This window comes from Tenrec ecaudatus, chromosome 3, assembly GCF_050624435.1.
Source record: "Tenrec ecaudatus isolate mTenEca1 chromosome 3, mTenEca1.hap1, whole genome shotgun sequence".
Classification (NCBI taxonomy): Eukaryota; Metazoa; Chordata; class Mammalia; order Afrosoricida; family Tenrecidae; genus Tenrec; species Tenrec ecaudatus.
The window spans coordinates 96,434,912-96,449,871 of NC_134532.1; the positions used below are offsets into that span (position 1 = coordinate 96,434,912).

Sequence of the window (14,960 nt, forward strand, 5' to 3'; positions counted from 1 at the left end):
AATTAATGGGCATTTATTTCATTTTTTTTCTGGAAACCAGACAAGTCAATCAATTGTTTATTGGTATATGACATTACCATGTGCAACAAGATAGCATTATTTCTGCATCTAGACTTTATGGTCACCCATCAAATGCATCTTTTGAAAAGATATATATCTATATATATGTATTTCCCTAATCACGCCGTCATACTCGACCGGGTACAGTGTGTGCAACATTGTCGTCGACCCCCACAGGCTCCCTGCCCTTTGTTGACTAATGACCTGCTCGGTCACTTCCAGGAGAAACACACTGTCGGCATCCATATTTAGCAGCATTTTCACAACAAAGTTTTATTGTCTTGAGTAAAAAACGTTAAAATAGTCTGTTGGTCCAGTAATTTCATAGGCTCTTATGGTTTCATGTATGAGCTATCTTTTAATATTTGTGTTTCGGGAAGATTTTCTATGAGACTTTGGAGGCTTTTATTTATTTCCCCCCCCCACACACACACACCCAGCCACACACACAATAAAAAGAGCCATGTCAATCCACAAGATTCCGAGCAGCCGTTTTAGATCCTCTGCAGAGTTGAGTGCTTGGAACCGGAAGAGAGCTCTGTGGTCTCCCTGCTCTCAGCTCTCAGAAAAGGAGATTTGAGAGGGACCAAAGCAACAACTGTCCGCCTTCATCTCAGGAGAGATCAAAGAGATGTACAAATAATGCCGTCTAATGAAATTAGTAAAAGCCAAATCATTTCATCCCAGGAGGTCTGCAAAGGGGCGACTCCGTGCAGCATGGATACGGAAAAAAGGTGTCACTCGAGCGAGAGAAAACTGAATGGTGGGCCCATCACTGCAGACCAGAGGAGCAGCCTGAGGGCATCTGGCTTCAATTCCACTGTGACCGGCAGAGCACACACCAGGGCCGGGGCCGGGGCTGTAGATGGCAAGCTCAGGCCTGCTGGTGCCGTAGTTCCACTGCCTTTGAGGGACAGAGCCAGTGGCCAACCCCACCGAGGATGCTACTAGAGCGACAACCTGGCCGGCAAAATTGGCAATCAGATCATACACCATTTGAAATTCCATCGATACCTGCTTCTTCACAAAGGGCGTGAGACCTGTGCAGAGGCATCTTCGATGTGGACGGGGTGGGGGGGGCCTCCTTCAGAAAGGCAAAGGGAAGCCCCGTGGTTTTCTGCTTGTTCATTTGCGTAGACCAGCTCCCCACAGAAAGGAGGAAAGACGCCGCGGGCTGGAGGAGTGAGCTTCTCATTTGGACATGGCACCAAGACTTCACACACAATTGAATGATCACATTCTCCTGGATCTTCTATCGGGCAGGCTCAGTAGGCTGCTTTGGATTCAATAGGTGAGATCTTGTTCGAGAAGAGCGTGTACACATAGGGCCAGTTTTGTTCGTCTCCGTCCCAGAGAATTGGAGGCGCACTCCCCCGCTCTCGTATAGATCAATGACTGGCTTCGCCATATCCTTGCACTGCCTTAGCCGGGCAGCAACTGCTTCAGGTTTATCATCTTCCCGCTGGACCAATGGCTCACCAGTGATATCATCAACGCCATGTACGTGAGGTGGGCTGAAGTCCAGGTTATACACGCTTCCACTGGGACGGTGGATCCGGCGCTGGCTGAGACGGTCTTTGAGCGTTTCGAATGGGATGCTCAGCGTGATCACTAGATCCAGCGCACAGATTCTGTCCAGCGCTTCCGCCTGTGCCAGAGTCCTGGGAAAGCCATCCAGTAGCCAGTGCTGGCCGCTCCTGTTCTCCAGCTCTGACACCGTTAGGCTTGTGATCACATGATCAGGAACCAAAAGGCCTTTCCTGATGTACTGCTTTGCCATGTCTCCAACCTCCGTGTGCGCCTTCATGTTCTCCCGCAAGAAGTGGCCGCTGGAGAGATGCTGGAGGCCGAAGTTCTGGGCGATCCTCTGGAACACGGTGCCCTTTCCGGAGCTGAGCGGCCCGAGGATGACCGCGCGCAGGAGTTTGGAAGCCATGGCCAGCGCGCCGAGGGAGGCGACCCACGGGACCGCGGGACGGCAGGGAGCCCGGAGCGCTGGGAACTTAGTTTCTCCTCTCCTCGCCGCTCGCGCCCTGGCCGGCGTGTGGACAAGGCGGCCAACCTGCAGCGGGAACGAGAGCCTCTGGAGACCACGGGCATTTATTTCATTTTTCAGTCTTTGACTATCACAAGGACTGCTATAATGAACGCCTTTATAATACATCATTTTACATATATACATATACCTAAATGTGATAAAGTCTTCCTACTGATCTTTATGATGTTATAGCTTTTGTAATATTACCATAGAAATGATGATTATTTTGTAGTAACATTTTTAAGTTACATTTTAATTGAATTCCATTTTACTTCGGCCTCTAATATTTTTTTTCAGAAATAAGGTACATGTAGATCCCTAACTTTGCTCAAAAAATAATTTCTTTTAGAAAAATTAGTGTAAGACTGGCCCCAATGAAGTGGAGATTGAAGATGTCCCTAATATCCAACTTTTCCAAAATGATATACCACTCCATTGTCCCTGATGTCAGCCACCAATCCTCCCCTTCCTATGTTTCTGCGTGTCCCAGGGTTCTACACTTCACTGCACCGTCTCGCTGAACTCATGAACCAGTAAGTAAATGGCTCACATGGCTGTGAGTGCGGGTAAGTCCCCATATCAGAAGTTAGATGCCCGTCTGGCGATCCTCCCCTTTATAAGGTTGCAGAAGCTGGTGAAATCAGTTCCGGTGATAGGCTGTAGCTTAAGTCACAAGACCTAGAGGTCAGGCAGAGCAAGCCAGATGTAGGATGCCAAGCAAGAAGCAAACTATTTGAAAGCCTATGCAGGTCTTGCTTTTATGCATGCTCAGTTGAGAAGGGGAGGTCACCAAAAAATGGCTTTGATGGAGGGGTGATTTTTATTTTCCCCTAGCCCAAGGAAACAGGGTTGAATCACACGCTAACTCTGTCTCCTCAGCACACCAGACAAAACCCACAAGCACTGCCATCGAGTCCATTCTGACCCATAGAGACCCTACAGGAGAGGGTGGAACTGACCATGTGGGCATCTGAGATGCTAACTTGTACGGCAGTAGAAAGCCTTATCTTTCGCTCAAGGAGTGGCTGATGGTTTTGAACTGTTAACCTTGTGGTTAGCAGCCCAATGTGTATCCAGTAGACTCCCAGGCTCCTTGCACAGCAGACAATTCCCTACCAAACAGGACTACAACCACAGGAGTAGAGGCTAGAATTTACGATGTGTCACAAAAGCGAGAACTACAGCTAGAAGGCTGCCAGATGTTAAGTGTCCACATCTCATTACGAATCTGCTCTTAACATCCTTTGGGTACAAAGCCTTTCTGGTTTAATACCTCAAACTGCATGCCATCCTCCAGGATGGATTTCTCGGGTCTTTTCCATCTTTTTTTTCCCCTAAGTTTTTGTTTAGATTTTTATTTTCTTTATTCAAAGTGTTTTTTAAAAAACATTCTATAAGCCTAACAAAACCACAAACTAACCACAGTCACTGCCATCAAGTCCATTCTGACCCATAGCGACCCAATAAGCCTGAGCAGACTTGACTCTGTGAGTTCCTGGTGGTTTTCAAATGCTGAGCCTGCAGCTATCAGCCCAATACATAACCACCAAGCCACCAGAACTCATGGGAGCTTTTATCCCTCCACTCCTTGCTTTAGTTTCCATGGAAGCCGGTGTCCAGTCACTGCTACTCACGGTGACTCCACATGTGTCTGGCAGAACTGACCTGCAGAGGATTGTCCATGCCTCGTGTTCAGAGGAAGATTGCCGAGCATTTCTCAGAGGTGCTGCTGGGCTGGCTAGAACTTTCAACCTTTGGGATCGCAGCCTAGGTTGTTACCAGTTTGTATCACCGCGCATGGTTCAGCAGGAACCTATTTGAATGCTCTCTTCTGCTCAAGAGTTTGAGGTTTGGAGGTTGGCTGTTTTTATTCTTCGCTTTACCCTTTAGCTAAGGGCAAAACAGCTGTTTTCTTTCTTTGTGTTTTTTTCCTAGCAGGTGGCCTCTATCCAAGGATGGTAGGAGTCTCATCAGACTACGAGATGTGACAGCTTTTTGTAGCTTTGATGTGTATACAAGAGTTAGCTTTGTTGGCTTATATTCTGTATGAGAACACATTCCAGATTACAAACACTATGAAAGATGGGGTATATAAGCGTGGAGATGTCTCATTTCTCATTACAGATAGGAGGGGCGTTGTAACAAGTTGCATCTGTTAAAAATGTAGAATTGACCATGCACTGTCCTCAGTCAGTCCTCAGGGACTATACCTAGAAGCTTGTGCTGTTCATGTTCATGATTCAGTCAGAAGCCTCTGATCTGATGAAAGTGCTTTTCTAGCCTTTTTAAAAGGCTTCCCCAGCGGTAGAGAAAGGGATCACAAACTGTCCTTTCCTTAACCTGTGAAAGAGGATCAGATCCAAGCAAGGTGGAAACTGCTTAAGAAGAACACTTAAAAGCTAAAACTTCAGACATGTCTCAAGGTAGAAAACGGACTTTAAAACTTTTTTTGATATGAGCTAAAAGCATAAATTGGAGAGGCAAAAGAGGAGCTATTCATATTGCTCCCATATTTTCTTCTCTTTAGAGAAGAAAACCTGCTTCTCAGAGCCTTGCCAGGCACACCTGGAAACAGGCTGGTGCTAATCCCAAAGGCAGACAGGGTTTCCTGGGGGAAATCCTTCCCCAGCCTCAATCCATGCACCTCAATCCTTCCCCAGCCTCCCCCATGCATCACTCCAGCATGACAGGATGTGTAGAAATATGTTTGTACACGTACACACACACAATTACTTATACATATTTGCTCTTGGTTTGACAGAAGAGTGTTTGCCACTGACATGATTAATTCCTAGCTCATTTTGACCCGTCACACTTACCATATCCTCATTTTCCCAGCCGTAGACCAAACAGGGAGCCGGGGGATGGAGTTTGAGTGTTTTTGCCCAGCGTGTCAAGGGCTGGGTATTGTGAAGAATAATTCCATGATAGACTTCTTACCTGGGTGACGCAGGGCTGGAGCACTGGGCGCATGACTAGAAAACTGGCCATTCAAACCACCGGCGACTTTGGGCTCTGTGGGAAGATCCCCGCCATGGAAACTCCCGCTGGCGGGCAGTTCCACTCTGACTAACAGGGCCGCTGTGCGCTGTGCGTAGCAATCAACTCAGTGGCAACAGCTTTGAAGTTTGGGACCTTCTCTAATACCCTCCTACTAAGTCAACAGGGAGAGTTTTCATCTTTGTCTGTCCCTCAATAATAACTACTCCACATAAATGCTTGTTGGAAGATAAAAATAAAATGATTTAATTGAAAAATATTTTAAAGATTCCAAAAAATAATAACTACTCCAGTCTTCACTGAAACTTCCATTTACTTCAAGTTCAGTGTTGTTGCCAAGAAGCGGAAGCTTATTTCAGCCAAAGCAATAGAAACTTAAACTTAGTCGAATATTAGTTAAGCAAAATGAGAATATTATTTTCTTAGCCAATACTTGGCTTACTGGTCGATTAGATAATCTGATTACAAAAGTCAAGAAAAAGAACACGTAGATTAAGCACTTTTTATTCCAGAATGAAATAGTCAGATATTAGGATGCCATTTGTGGATTTTATTAGATTTTTATTTATATTCAACCATTCCCATTTTTATCCATAATAATCTAAAAAAATAAAAACAGGCAAACACAAGCATCCCTTACTGAGTCAGGTACTTCTATGCACTTCATATGTTCTATCCCACACACATACACATAGTCTCACAATTGTTCTCTTTGAGCCCCTTGTTGCAGCCACGGTGTCACTCCATCTCGCAAAGGGTCGTCTTCTTCACTGCCCCTCCACTTCACCGAGCATGATGTCCTTCTCCAGGCGACATGTCCAAAGTACAGGAGACAAAGTCCAGACATATTCACTTCCAAGAAGCATTCTGGATGTACTTCTTTCAAGACAGCTTTGTTTGTTCTTCTGGCAGCTCATGGTACTTAAAATACGTGTAGCCAGCCCATAATTCAAATGCGTCAATCCATCCTCAGCCTTTTTGATTCAGTGTCCAACTTGTCCTTGCACATGCGGTGATTGAAAGTACCATGGATCTGGCCCAGCTTAGCCCTCCAAGTTCCATTTTTGCTCTTCAGTACTTTAAAACGGTCTTGTGCGGCAGATTTGCCTAGTGCAATGCATCATTTGATTTGCTGACCCCTGCTGTCATGAGCACTGATTATGGATCCAAGCAGGATGAAATCCTTGACATTTCAATCTTTTCTTTGATTCCCTTGTGAGGAATTTGGCTTTCTTTACATTGAGTTGCAATCCATCCTGGAAGCTGAAGTCTTTGATTTTCATCAAGACAAGGCAGGCTGTGTCATCTGCATATCAAAGGTTGTTAATAAGCCTTCCTCCAATCCTGGTGCCTTGTTCTTTTTCATATAATCTTTCTCATATTATCTGTTCAGCATACAGACAGACTAAGTATGGTGAAATGATACAACCCTGACACACACTTTTCCTGACTGTAAACCACTCCATGTCCCTTGTTTTATTCAAAGGACTGCCTTCCTGCCCATGTGTACATTCTGCATGAGCCCGATTTAGTGCTCTGGAATTCCCATTCTTTTCAATGTTATGCATCGTTTGTTATGATCCACAAAGTCCAATGCCTTGGCCTAGTCAATGAAACACAAGTAAACATCTTTCAGGTATTCGCTGCTTTGAGCCAAGATCCATCTGATGTCAGTAATGATATCCCTCATTCTACGTCCTCTTCCGAACCTGGCCTGCACCTCTGGCAGCTCCTTGTCACTGGACCGCTGCAGCCCTTGTGGGATGATCTTGACCAAATTTTTACTTGTGTGTGATATCAATGAAATTGTTCGATAATTTCTGCAGTCTATTGAGTCCCTTTCTTTGGAATGGGTGCACATATGGAACTCTCCCAGGCAGTTGGCCAAGCTGGCTTCCAGATTTCTTGTCAGAGATGAGTGAGTGCTTTCAGTGCTCCACAGGCTTATTGAAATATTTCCATGGATATACCAGCAATTCCTGGGCCTTGTTTCTAACCAGTGCTTTCAGTGTGACTTAGCCTTCTTCCTTCAAAGCCATTGGTTCTTGATCTTATGCTACATTTTGAATTGGTTGAAAGTCAACTAGTTGTTTTGGGGGACAATGACTGTCTATTCCTACCATCTTCTTTTGATGTTTCCTGTATGGTTCAATATTTTGCTCATAGAATCTTTCAGCATCACAATTCGAGGCCTGGGTTTTCTCTTTAGTCTTTCAGCTCGATGCATGCTGATTAAGTACTTCCTTTCTGGTATAACATAGACAATAGACAATATATAATACGCATGAGACTCAATATCAGTTTTCGCTCTAAGAAGAGAAAAATGATCAACTGCATAAGTCCTGATGATTACAGAATAAAAATAAGCCTATTGTGCAAGAAGCTCAGAAATTTCTGTTTCTATAAACGAAGATAAAATTCTCTCATGGTTCTTTAAAAATAGTTATAAAGATAAACATTTTTAAGAGTTTATTTATAAACCTTTTTACAAATAAAAATTTATAAGTGTTATAAATCATACCAATGGCATTGTTAATCAATAATTACATCCATAAATGATTTATTTATACTCTGTAGGCAGAGAGTCTAATTACTAACCTTACTTAAGCAAAAGCGGTTCTACAAAAGGCCAACCCTGCTTGTTATAAGGAATTTTCTATAATCTGTTTGAATGCAAAGATGGCTATTTTGAGAAACAGATGGGCTATGAATGTACTAGAAAATCCTCCATAAATATGAGTTTCCAAACTGATATTTTATCATTATGAGGCAGCACAGAATTCTAAGATATATGTTTTAGATACTTGGAAGGCATACATCCCATGTTACTGTTTGAGGTGAGAACCGTAAGCTTCAACAGTCAGCCAACCAAGGGATTAAGTTTTAGTTGGAAAGACAGAGAAATCTAACCCAAGACACGAGCCACTTTTCTAACCTTAGAAAAATTTCCTTCGACCAGAGTCTTTATAAATATCTGTCTCCTTTTTCATTTCCTTTCTTTTTCCAATGACTTTAAAAAATTATGCTTCAATCTTCTCAAATTTTGGTAGCAAATGGAGCAAGGTCAGCCAAATGAATTTTCCAAGCATCCTTAATTTCTTAGACCTAACTTCTCCATTGAGTTTTTAGACAGTTTAAAAAACATATTTAATTCACATTCATACTCTTTTTTGTGTGAGGGTCTGAGTTTTGATGAATACATAGAGTGGTGTAATTACCACCATAATCAATTCCCAAGATCTTAAAATAAAATGTCTCTGTGCTACTCTTTTGTAGTCAAATTCTGTGGTTGAAGGATCTAATGTCAAGGCACCATGTTTGTGTGCTTTGGCCTAAGGGGAAAACTGCCAATACTGCAGTCTAACTGCATCCTCCATACCCCATGGTACTCCTGTGGACAAGGTCTCTCAGAAAAGCAACTCTCCATATCACACATGCCAGGTATAATGTGGGGGTATGCTTGCCACCCAGGTCTCCATTCAAACAAGCCAGTCACATCCTGTTGATAGAAGCAGATGTCTCCCCACTCTCTTATTACTACAAAGCTTACCTCCTACAGCCTCTGTTCACTCTGCTCCTATCTGGTGACCTGTACAGCAGGCTGTGTCCTCCTCTACCAAGTTGTGATATATATGATTAATAAGATGCTCTTGATTTCATTTATCCAGTGTTCCATGTCTTGTACTCCCTATCTCCTGCCCTAGCTCAGGAGGTTCTCCCAAGGCATGTCTGGATAGGTTTAAGCCAACACCCCATTGGCTAGTGACTGAGTGCTTACCCTTTGTGCCCCTTTTGTTGTTAGGTGCCATGGGATCGGGTGTGACCTATAGAGAGCCTGTGCACAGCAGAACAAAACACTGCCCGGTCCTGCACGATCCCCACAATTATCCCGATGCTTCCACCCCACCTCAACCATTCTTGGTGAAAAATACTCTTCATTTATGTTATTCGTGTCCCTGAACAACGTTTACAAGTTCATCTTTTACCATCATGACATCTATCTCAATAAGAAAAAAAAATATATATATTGTTAAGATAGCCTGTGTTGGCTCAGAAGCAAATGTGTGTGGCAAATTCAAAAGTTTAATTCATGTGCCAATAAAAGCTTATGATTGTTGGTATGGATTATTTCAAATTGTTCAAACATTTAAGTCATTATTCATCACTTTTCTAACCTTTCTAGTCACTATTCACTGTTCAGTATTAACAATACTGGGAATTCAATTGCAAAGCTCTATAAATATTTTTACATAAATAAAATATGAGTGGAATGGAAAAATATTTCCTCTTCCAAAAAACCTATGCTCAGAAGCACATAAATACATCTCTGATGTTGAAGTCTTTCAGTAAGCATACACCATGTAGGAAATTTTTCAGTAAAACTTTCTATTCCAGAAACATTTCTAAAATTCAGCTTATTTTCTATTTTTGTTCTTCCTAAAACCTATGTATGTGATCAGAGTGCTTAAAATGTAAAAAATTATACATCAGAAGAATAAGAAGAAAAGCAGAGGGCCTGGGTTACAAATAGAATAACAGAGGCTCCGAGTGATCCAAAAGTTCTTGTGAGCTGTCCTACTCTGGCCTGAGTTCTACTTCTAGTCAAAGTACATATCCAACTAAATGAGCCTGTTTTTATTAACAAGTTAGGTAAGCAAATGGCAAGTAAGCAGCAAATGGGGTCTGGCCAAACTGATTTCTGCCTTATGCAAAAAGAATTTGATTCTTCGCAGGTAAGGATATTTAAAAATTGTTTAAGGAAATCTAGGATGGGGTCCAAAAACCAAACTCACTGCCATCTGGTCAATCCCAACATAGAATGGCTCTGCAGAACACAGTAGCCAGCCCCCTGGGGTTTCGGAGGACGGCTATCTTTCCGGCAGCGGACAGCCTCATGTTTCTCCCACAGAGCACTGGTGGTTAGTAGCTCAGTGCAGAGTCCACTCCGTCACCAGGGCTCCTCTGGGACGGGGGTCACACGACCATGGAGTTTATCCAGACTCACGGTGACCCTATAGGACATGGTAGAATCGCCCTTACTTCTGAGGCTGTAAATCTTGACTGGAACAGAAAGCCTCATGTATCTCTTAGGAACAGCTGGCTGATTTGAACTGCTGGCCTTGCAGTGTGCAGTCCAACTTGTAACCCATTACACCTTCAGCGATCAGCTTGGAATGGGGTACTCACCTGGTAATAAAAATATATCAACTGACAGTCACTGGGCGCTAGTCCATGTTACTGTTGCTCCTAGGTGCCGTGAAGTTGGCTGTCCCTCCGTAGCGACCCCATGTGCAACAGAATGAAAGACGGCCTGGTCCCACATCATCCTCCCAGTTGTTGTTCGAGCCCCTTAATGCAGCCACGGTGTCAACACTGCTCTATGCAGATCTTGCTCTTTTTCATTGACCCTCCATTTTGCCAGGCATGACATCCTTTTCCAGGACCATCTCTCCTGTAATATGTCCCAAAGTACACAAGACAAAGTCTTGCCATCTTCGTTTCTAAGGAGCTTTCTGGCTACATTTCTCCCACCACAGCTTTGTTTGTTCTTTTCAGAGTCCTGGGGAGCTACACCTTGTGCTGTTTACCTCAAGGCCAGCAGTTCAAAACCATTAGCTGTTACGTGGTAGAAAAATGGTGCTTCTACTCCCATAAAGGTTTATAGTCACAGAAACTCACAGGACACAATTCTTCTCTGTTCTACAGGGTAGCTATGAGACAGAACCCATGTGATGGCAGTGAGCCACGGCTGCTAGTTCTAGCCAGGTTTTGCTTCATGCCTGCATCTTTCCCCATCATGTCCGTTTTTATCCACGTCTCTGCTTCATACCTTTCTGAGGTGCCCACTGCCTCCAGCATGAAATACAAATATCCGCAGCCTGAGCAAACCATCCTGGCCTCTCCAGCTTCTCAGAAGGAAAATCTCTGGACTCCCTTCTGCCCCTCTTCCATCTGGCCTTATAAAAACTCACAGCCATCGAGGCGATGCAGACCCACAGCTACGCTATAGGTCAGGGTTTTCTCTATGAGTTTCCAAGATTGTACACTCTATGGAAGTAGAAAGCCCCGTCTTTCTCCCGAAGAGCGGCTGGGGACTTTGAACTGCTGACCTTGCGGATCGCAGCCTAACGCCACCGGGGCTCCTTCCTCCTGTCGTATATTGCTGTGTAAGACAGCCTTGTAGTTTACCATATGCACTCTATGTTCCATGCCATTCTCAGGCACTTTGCAGGGCACTTTGCTACCCTGACGCTTTGCATCTCCATGTGAATAAATGTTCTTTCTTGATTTATTCCGAAGCGTAATCTGATTATACCTCTGCCAGCACTTACGTCACTGGTCACTTGCTCCCCACGTGAATAGACTGTGAGTGGTATGCTCGTCTTTGTGATTTAGTATCTAACAGTAATTAACTTTAAGAAGTTTCTGATGAGTAAAGAATATTGACATGTATGTTGGTTTAGTGTGAGTTGAGAGAGGGAAGATGGACATTCTTCTTCAGACAATGAATGTACTTGATAAGTGACATACAGTTGTGAATTTTCAAATGCTAATGACCTTGCTATTGAAGGGTCTAAACTCTATCTTCACACACAGTCCACAGGCATATCCCATAGAGACCCTTTCTCATTTATGAGAAGAGAGAAAGGTGTGGAATTTATCTGAAAGGTCATTGGAAAAACGTAAAGCGCAATTGAATATGAACAACATTTTTGCTGTTCCAAAGAATAAACATTTACCAAATCTTTATCTCATTGATAAAACTTTAAAAACTAAATCCTATAGTTAGCTAGTTATAACTAAGATATCAAATAATTCCTGTTAGTCCATGTAGCATTGGTATTGTTATTATAGTATTATTATTAAACATAACTAATAAAGATGTTTGCTACATTAATTTTCATTGTGATGATTAATATATTTAAACGTATATGCGGGGGAAGGGGGAGGGAGGAGGGGAAAAAAAAGAGGACCTGATGCAAGGGGCTTAAGTGGAGAGCAAATGCCTTGAGAATGATTGGGGCAGGGAATGTATGGATGTGCTTTATACAATTGATGTATGTATATGTATGGATTGTGGTAAGAGTTGTATGAGTCCCTAATAAAATGTAAAAGAAGAAAAGAGAAAAAAATGATTAGGGCAAAGACTGTACAGATGTGCTTTATACAATTGATGTATGTATATATATGAACTGTGAAAAGAATTGTATGAGCCCCAATAAATTGTTAAAATTAAAAAAAAAAAGAGAATGATTGGGGCAGGGAATGTATGGATGTGCTTTATACAATTGGTGTATGTATATGTATGGATGGTGATAAGAGTTGTATGAGTCCCTAATAAAATGCAAAAAAAGAAAAGAGGAGAAAAAAATGATTAGGGCAAAGAATGTACAGATGTGCTTTATACAATTGATGTATGTATATGTATGGACTGTGATAAGAGTTGTATGAGCCCCTAATAAATTGTTTAAAAAAAAAAAAGAAAAAGAAAATAAATAAATAAATAAATAAACGTATATGCATCATTTTATCCTTTTTTAAAAGTAGAATTTACTATTGTGTATGTGTTAACAGGAAAATTGAAATGACTTCAAGGTATAAGTCAGAAAGGAGAAGAAAATAAGAAATCTCAATAGTACAGAAATAATTTTGGATTTGGAATTAAAAGATCTGATGTAAAATCCGCTGTTTTTTGTCCTTCCCAACACTGTCATCAACTAGTTGTAACCTCTCTATGCTGATTTCCACATCTGTAAAGAAGTTCATAAAGAGTCTGAGTCCTCCAGCCAATATGGTAGGCTGGACTGATGAGAGACCCACCCCTTTCAGAAGGATTAACAGTGTGACACTGTGCCCTGTAACAATAACAGGCAGCTCACCCCACTGCTCCCCCCCTCCCCCGTCAGAAATGGAAACATTTTAAAATTGCAGCCTGAAACAGGTGTAGCCCAGCCCAGGATGTTTACGCTCCAAGAAGCAGCCTAGCCCTCCTACAGTATCTTTGGCAGACCACTGGGGAAAAACTGATCTTAAATGTAGAACTTACTTTGTTAGACTTAAAAACTGTTTTTGTTTCACTTTTCTGGGAATGCTTTGCCAGTTTCACACAAGAACTTGCCTTCCCCCTCCCCTTGCTTGGCAAGACGCCCCACAAGGAAGTATAATCACTTTCCTTTGAAGCTGTTTGGAGCTCTCGCCTTACAGACTGAGCCTGCCTCAGTTGCTGGTGAGGGCCCAGATTCGAATCTGTCTGAATAAAGCTTTACTGTTTCCATCTCTGTTTCAGTGAGTGGTCTGGGTGAGGGTCTCGCTCGCTAACAAACAGCTTTGAGAGTAAACAAAGGATGAGAGCCAAATAAAGGATAAATAAGAAACTACTGAGAAAAAGCCAAAGTTCAAACCAAGCAAATTGCCCAGTGACTTTAGAACAACGTACACAACTAAACCAACACCAGCTGCCAGTTTCCTCTCATGTGAACCTCGTGTGTCAGAGTAGAACTGAGAATTTACAACCATAGGAGAAAGGAAGTCAGGGCAATGGCCCCGCACATGTGAGACAATAGAAGGGACGTCTCTGCATATGTAAGCTTAGACACAATGTGGGATACAGAAGGATTTCTCCCAAGCTGTCTCCCCCAAATATGTACCAAGCTTAGCTGCTTGAGAATGATTACACTTGGAGGTCATCAGAAGTAGGTCAGGGGTTATTCTCCCTGAGAGCTATCAACTATCTAGAGCAAGCAGTCCCCACTGTTTATCCCACAACAAGTAGGGTCCACTCCCTTCTGATAAGGATAGTAGTTGTCTGTTGCCTTGTAGGAGACCCCAGAGAGGTCAAACCTGCCCAAGGATGACTAAGGCTAGGCTGCCATCTTGAATCTAGGGTCCGCCCATCTTGTCACATGTATACCCCTAGACCTTCCCATTCCTATGGGCACACCCCTAGCTCATCCCTTCCTGTCACGCTTATATCTATCATACATCCCCTTCCTACGATGTGTATGCCTATTGTACTGCCCCTTCCTGTGACGTGTGGTTACCTGTAATCATGCCCCCTAATGCGGGGGACTAGACCAGCTATCCCGCATCAAGCTGGGTCCGAAATGAGGTGTGCAGATGAAAGGAAAAAAAAAGAGATTATGTACAAAGCATGGGATCAGGAGGATGACAGTCTGATGGACTGAAGTCCTGAGTATATTCAAAGCTTGGTTTTTATACTCTTCTTACATGGGATTGGTTACAGAACAAACATCAAAGAACTTAAAAAACATTACTAAACTCTTATCTATGCAAATGTTACTTAACTAGTCACACTTTCTTAACCTTAGAATAATAAAAGCACTAAGTTATAAGATAATCACAGGGATATGCAAGATTCAAAAGAATCTTAAAAGAGATCATAAATAACTGAGTTATCTCTCAATGTTTTAGCAGCAAGGTCACAAATAACAGTCATTTTGCAATGCTTTTGTCTGCAAAGACGCAGAGGCACAGGGGACTAATTGGTCACCCATTAGTAAACACCTTGATCAGCCTCCTACAGCCCCCCATCCCCAAGAGATAGCTCCAGGCTCTAGCCCAGTCCTGGAGCCTCCTGCCAGGTCTCCACCCCACCTCCCTTCAGCCCACGCTGTGCACGGACCTGGCTGGTAAGATCATGGCCATCCAGGAGGTGAGCATGCTACCAGGAATTGTGTCTGAATCCATTATTTGACTCTCTCTTCTATCTCTCATGCTCTCAATGACTTTAATATAGTATTTATATATCTCAACCGTACAATTGTGCTTATTGAACCCAAGATTAGTGGTGGGGGACTGGCACCCCAACTCATACCACAACACAAAAGGTGAAATGGGGCCA

At 42.9% G+C, this 14,960-nt stretch overlaps 1 pseudogene; it reads right to left on the reverse strand.

Annotated features, from left to right (window-relative positions):
* Nucleotides 1-1,325: 1,325 nt before the first annotated feature.
* Nucleotides 1,326-2,061, reverse strand: LOC142443472 (adenylate kinase 4, mitochondrial pseudogene; annotated as a pseudogene).
* Between the last annotated feature and the right edge of the window lie 12,899 nt (nucleotides 2,062-14,960).